This window comes from Chamaea fasciata, unplaced genomic scaffold (genome assembly GCF_029207755.1).
Source record: "Chamaea fasciata isolate MVZ Bird 193981 ecotype frontalis unplaced genomic scaffold, bChaFas1.0.hap1 SCAF_2, whole genome shotgun sequence".
Classification (NCBI taxonomy): Eukaryota; Metazoa; Chordata; class Aves; order Passeriformes; family Sylviidae; genus Chamaea; species Chamaea fasciata.
Genome location: NW_027094087.1, coordinates 109,231,065 through 109,236,940, shown reverse-complemented (window position 1 = coordinate 109,236,940; position 5,876 = coordinate 109,231,065). Strand labels below are relative to the sequence as shown.

The 5,876-nt window shown below is 42.5% G+C and overlaps 1 long non-coding RNA gene across 2 annotated transcripts; it reads right to left on the bottom strand.

The window, feature by feature from the left end:
* Positions 1–267: 267 nt before the first annotated feature.
* Positions 268–5,303, bottom strand: LOC136286121 (uncharacterized). Of its 2 annotated transcripts, none has more exons than XR_010719778.1 (3): positions 4,902–5,303; positions 2,117–2,284; positions 268–430 (listed from the first exon to the last, which is right to left on the bottom strand). It is a non-coding gene; the product is annotated as an uncharacterized lncRNA (long non-coding RNA). The 2 variants fall into 2 exon arrangements; XR_010719777.1 differs by lacking the exon at positions 4,902–5,303 and adding an exon at positions 2,596–2,623 and having other exon boundaries at positions 2,117–2,391.
* Between the last annotated feature and the right edge of the window lie 573 nt (positions 5,304–5,876).

Genomic DNA, 5,876 nt, shown 5'->3' with positions numbered 1-5,876 from the left:
TTCAGCAAAAGGTTTTGACTGCTGATTTCGGCTCACTGATTCTGGGGCTGCTGGTGATGGTCTATTTAGCATATTAATGGGAATAAATGCTCCTCAGCGAGTCACACTTCATCACAGATTGCTAAACTTCCCTTGCATTATCTTGCTAAATAATATGCACTTATTCAAATTACATTTATTCATAATATGTCTGAGATGCTCATGAAAGTGTAAAATAGATGTTTAACAACGAGTTCTTCTCTCTCTTTAAATTTTGGCTTCATTTGTTGTTTTATTTAAATGAAGGGTCACAACTGGACATTGAATAACAACATTTACTTGATTTTGTAAAAACCATGCCCTCCTGTAACATCTTTGAAAGGAAGCAGGCATACACTGACAGGTCTCTTCTCTTTAAGAAGAATGCATATCCCTTTGCCTCTGCTTCTGCCTGGGATGAGAAAACATGCAAAACAATGCTGTCATTTAAACCATTTAATGTCATTTAATGCTGCTAATACCTGATCCTGCAAGGGTTAAATGGTGTCACTGCAGTTTCACTTCCTCTCAGACAGAGAGAACTACACTGTATGAAATAATTTGTTTATATTCCTTTCCTGTTCCAGACAGTTAGCAAGCACATTAATATGACTACTGCATCAAACACTCGCATTCCTTTTGCACAAAGCAATTTAAAATGGATTTTTTTTGAGCAGGTTTTCTTTTCTTGACCTCTTCTCTAAATGAAAGTGCTCCCCAGAAAATTTTGCATGAGGTAAGTAATTGGCCTGGATAAAAGCTTTTGCCCTCTAGAAGCACTTTCAAGTGTTTGGAGTGATAAAGTCCCCGTTTAGGGACCAGTAATCCAGCAGACTGTTGTGATTCTGTAAGTGGCAGATACAATAGATGTGCAAGTTCAGGTATGTGTTTCAAGAGAGTACATCTTGGCTGCTATTAAACAATCACTGGATAATGCAAAGTAAAATGCTTTTTTAAAGAAGTCGTATGAAATCTCTGAGCCTGTTGTATCATGGATAAATGACTGCTGAAAGAAAAGCTCATTGACAGCAGAATGTGAGACCAGGTTATAGATAAATTCAGTATGAAGCACCTAAATGGGGACAAGGTGGGAAGAAGGGAAAGTCCAGGACATAAAAGGCTAATTCCAAACTCTGCTGTACGATGCTCAGCCTTCTTGTTCAGGCTGTACTCTAGACTCAGTTGTACAAGAAATGGTGACAAGATCAATGTCAAGCTACCAGAACTTTTTTTAGGTTACTATAAGGAATAAAAGCAGGACAGAAGAGTCTGGGGAAAGGTATCGGAAGGGAAAAGAGATGCAAGGAGCAGAAAGAAGGATTTCTTCTACTACACGAACTTTCTCTCCTCTGTAGTCTTCTTTGGGCAGCCTAACCTAGCTCCAGGGACAGCTGTACAAGCTGTCGTTTGACACAAATCCTTTTGCCTGACACTTTTGTGTTCCCTCCTACCTTATTTCCTCTAGTCAAAACAAGCAGGAAACATGTCTACAAGGACCACATGCGTATTTACATGGTGCAGATGATGATCCTGTGGAGATGGCCTTGCTTCTTGACTCCACCACTCTTCTCCTTTGCCATGGTAGGACATTCCCATGTGCCCTTTCAGTGCAGCTCCTCTCCCACATTTTTTCCTCTGCCTGCCTTGAAATTAAATCAGACAGAACCCAGGCCCAGGACAGCAGGCTGCCACTCTGTTTTTAATAGCAGGATTTTCAGTGGAAGGTGGGAATTAAAAGTGTGGCAGGAACAGAATAAGTTTTTCATCTAGAACAGAGGCATTGCACCAAAAATATCTTGCAATGGAGAAACACTTGAATATTCTTAATTTCAAGGAAACTGCTGGTAGTTTTCATGGGTTGTTTGCCAAAGATTCATTATGCATGTGTATTAAAATAAAGGCCATGATATTTGCTTAGCAGCAGGAGGGCATTAGTGTGTGACAATGCTGCCCTGCATCCATTCCCTGAGATCTGTCCAAAGAAACCTTCCCATGAAGGGAAGGTTTTCATATGAAAAAAAAGTCCCCTGAGTTGACTTCTCTTAAACATGTCAACCCAAAACTTTCCTCTGTAGTTTTCTATAATGCTGTTACTCACCTTCATGCTCATTTTCTTAATTAATTTGCAACAATCTGCCTTTCATGTGAACAATCTTGGCCTCTGAGGCTGAGGCAAGTCGGAATAGAGACTCCTTCACGTGGCATGAATTCAGTTCCTCCATCCCAGGAAGCTGCCTCCATGCTCCATAGGCACAGACCAAAATTACTGAAGGAAGGAAAAGTTTGCTTAATGCTGGATGGGGAATAAATATTAAACTCCATTTCACATGATGATTCAACGGGTGAGGGAAACTCTGGGAGCTTAGAGGAACCCTGCAGAGGAGAAAACAGAGGCACAGAAGACTGATGATTTACAGTTAGTATTTGAAAGACATATAAACAAATCCTAGTTAAGTCCCTCTGATAAGTGAATCACTGCCACCAGTTTTAAAATGGCAAATGATCCTAATGTTCAGAATGATTGCTGAGATGGCAGCTCTTTTCTAAATCCCTGTTTTCAGTTGCCCCATATCTTACCTTTGGAAGTGAAATTTTTCCATTAGCCTTGACCTGGAAATGAAAAATTGTGCACTTTGAAAACTCAATTTCAAACAATGCTATCCAGCATAAAGTAGACTCTGTTGTTCTGAAAAATGTGTGGCTGCCTGACATTTTCTACCAAAGCTGCTGGCTTTATAATTTTCAGTCTTATGATTCTGAGAGGTTGGGAAAAATGTGCAAGGAGAAATACTTCGCAGATATTAGGGCTTAGGAAAAATTGCTCTCTATTTGGCAAAAGTTGATTTTCATTTTTTATGTTCAAAAAAAAAAAAAAAGGAATTACTGGTGACACAGATAGTCTTAGAGAGTTTTGAAACCATTCTTTCAGCTACAAATCACTCTCTGATTTTATTAAAGGGATTTTTTGGACATATCATAAAGCTCCTGCATAGGTACAATAATACAAGTCTTGTATTCTGCATGAGCTCTACTACCATGAAGTACAAAGCCCACCTGATTCACCACCTGCTTACCTGTGCTCAGGTTTGTGGCCCTGGAGCCAGGGGAAGGCAAAACACTCAGGGTGTGGTGGAGACAGGACCACAACCCAAGCAGAATTAATTGCAGGCCTTGTGGTGATCAAGGCTCCAGAGAATGTGCTTACCATGGCCTGGATAAGAGAGCTGCAAACAGAATTTTTTTAAAAAAGGATTTTTTTAAAGCTCCATGAGTATTTGGATGAAGGAGAGGAAGCACTCTGGTTCCATGCCTCTGCAGCCTCCACAGACTGGCAGTTTTGCCTGCAAACACAGCTCCAGGTCAGCAGTTGAACTGTGGTTACCAGGGAAGCAGGACATGTGTAACAAAGCAGGGACCCTGGAGCAGGGGTTGTCTCTGTGCCCTGCAGGCTCACTGAGCTGGGTAAGGTGAGGGTGAGCAATCACTCCCTGCTCGCTGAACCTCAACAAAGTATTTCCAACTAATGGCTTGATCAGAACAGGGGGGCTGAGAAAGACTGTAAAGGCTGACAGGGGTTCACTTTTAAAAATCAGGAATCATTGCTCTCACAGCAGAGGGATGTCTTTTAATTATGTTTTATACAAATCCCTTTTATAAATGGTTAAGGGCAGGCGAACGACCAGTTTCTACCAAGGCAGCAACCTCCCTCTGGCACAGATCCATTTCATTTCTGCAAAGTACTTAAGTACGTGCTTAACTTTAACCACCTGAACTGTCCCACTGGAGCCACGGAGATGACTCATGAACTAAAGTTAGGCCCCTGCTTGTGTATCCTGCTGACTGTGGGCTTCTGCAGTATCTACTGCCAGATGTTCGGGAGAGGAAATGAAAGAAACTCTGTAGTGGACAGTTAAGGGAGTAATTAACTAACAGAGGAAACTTTGTATGGCTTCCAAATATCTGAAAAGTGATCTAACATTACAGTTGATATTTTGGTAGTCCAGACACAGGTTTAAACAGTTTTTGGTCCTATTCATGTCTTGATCTTTTATGATGTTTAGTCTCCTGGATTCTTCTTTAATGCTCCAGTCTGTCCACATCGGGCTTTATCAACTCTTTGGTTTTATCCTAATTTAAATATGCATTAATAGTTTTCATTAAATACAAAATTGCAAGGTAAGAAGCAAGAAAAATGCTATGCTCAATGGATGTAATGCTTCACTGTAGAAAGGCTAGAGTAGAAGCTGGTGTGGTTTCCAGCATACCTCTACTTTTGCAACCCATGCACTGGTTTTCTTTTCTTTTCTTTTTTCCTCTCCAGCATGCTCACCTTTCACTTGGATTCTCTTCCAAAAGCTCTTTATGAGAGCACAGCACAATCTCTGCACAGATAGCACAGTGCTGGGATAGTTAACAGGAGACTTCAGCCTGAAAATCTCACAACAATTTCCTATGCCATAAGCAGCACCCATCACAATAAGGTCTTTCATTCGGATTACACAACCCCGCACAATGCCCCACACCGGGCAGCTCCCGCAGCCAGAGCCCAGTGTTAAAGGCAACCCTTCCCACAAATCCCACACAGCAGGATCCCTCCGGGCTATTCCCTGCAGGATGCATCGGGCAACCATCACTTGCAGGACCTCGTGCATTTTGTGGAAGTGCTGTTTTTCTAGCTCTAGGTTACGTGGAGTTTCAGAGAAAAGTGTTGCAGACTTGTGACAGGCTGTCACAAATTGAGAGAGAGAGAGACTGAGAGATCTATTAGGGGAATCTCCAGTGCCTCAAACACAGCTTTCTTCGAGGGCTGATGCTTCATTTCTTCCCGGTGCCACCACTGATGGCTCTAATTACCCAAGTGACAGCAATAGAATAAAACTCACCATCTTTGTCTCACCATCTTTGTCACCAGCGTGGACTTAGCCCGTTGCTTCCTGAGATTGCCCTGGACTGCTCATGTACAAACGACCACCTCAGATCCTACCTGAGCTGTTTCCGTGGGGCCACGCTGGCTGAGCCGCTGTTCCATTTGCTGGCAGTTCCTTGCAGAGGTCAGTCCCTGGCTGGGTCTCACACTTCCTTTAAAACAGCCCGCTCCAGTACGGGCCTGACAGGCTAGAAGGGGACTGAGCAGGAAGCCTTGTCTTGCTAATGCACGGATGGGTGACTTTATTCTGGAATAAATTCCTCTGGAATGAAGGCATGCAGGACAATCGTTTCTGCGGATCACCAGCTTAGTTTTGAAAGGCAGTGGAGAAACAGCACACAAGAGGCCACACTCGAAATGAAACCGACTGCTTCAAATTCCTTTGGTGTGAGTCCTGCCTTTCCTTAACATCCATGGGAACTCTGCCAGTAATTGCCCTTGTGCTACAGTTTCTCCCTTTGTGTTAGCATCCAGCAAAGCCTGGTCTCCACATCAGCTCAGGAGATGGCACAGCACTGATCTCTAGCCTGAAAAAGCACACAAAGGTATTGGGAATATGTACCTTACTCTTAACTCTCATCCTATATGACAGCTACTTTTAGTTGTGTCATACCCCATACAGCAAACCTCTCTTCTTTGCTAACACTGGAAGGGAAACAAAGGCTTGTTGTTTCTCTGAAGTACTAGACCTACTCTTAATTTCCATCCAGAAAAGCCCTTCCCAGTATTTATTCTGTCCAGAAAAAGATCACAGATGGCAGTATGTGAAACACTGACTGATTTTTAGAAAGTTCCTCTACTGCTCTTCTAGCAGAGCAGCCAGGAAGGGAATACATAGCTGAAGTTCTTCAGTCCCACTAGGTACCCCTGATGCCTAGAAAGTCCTTAGGGTGTATCTTTTTTAGAATTATTAATCAGCTTTTCAGTCTAC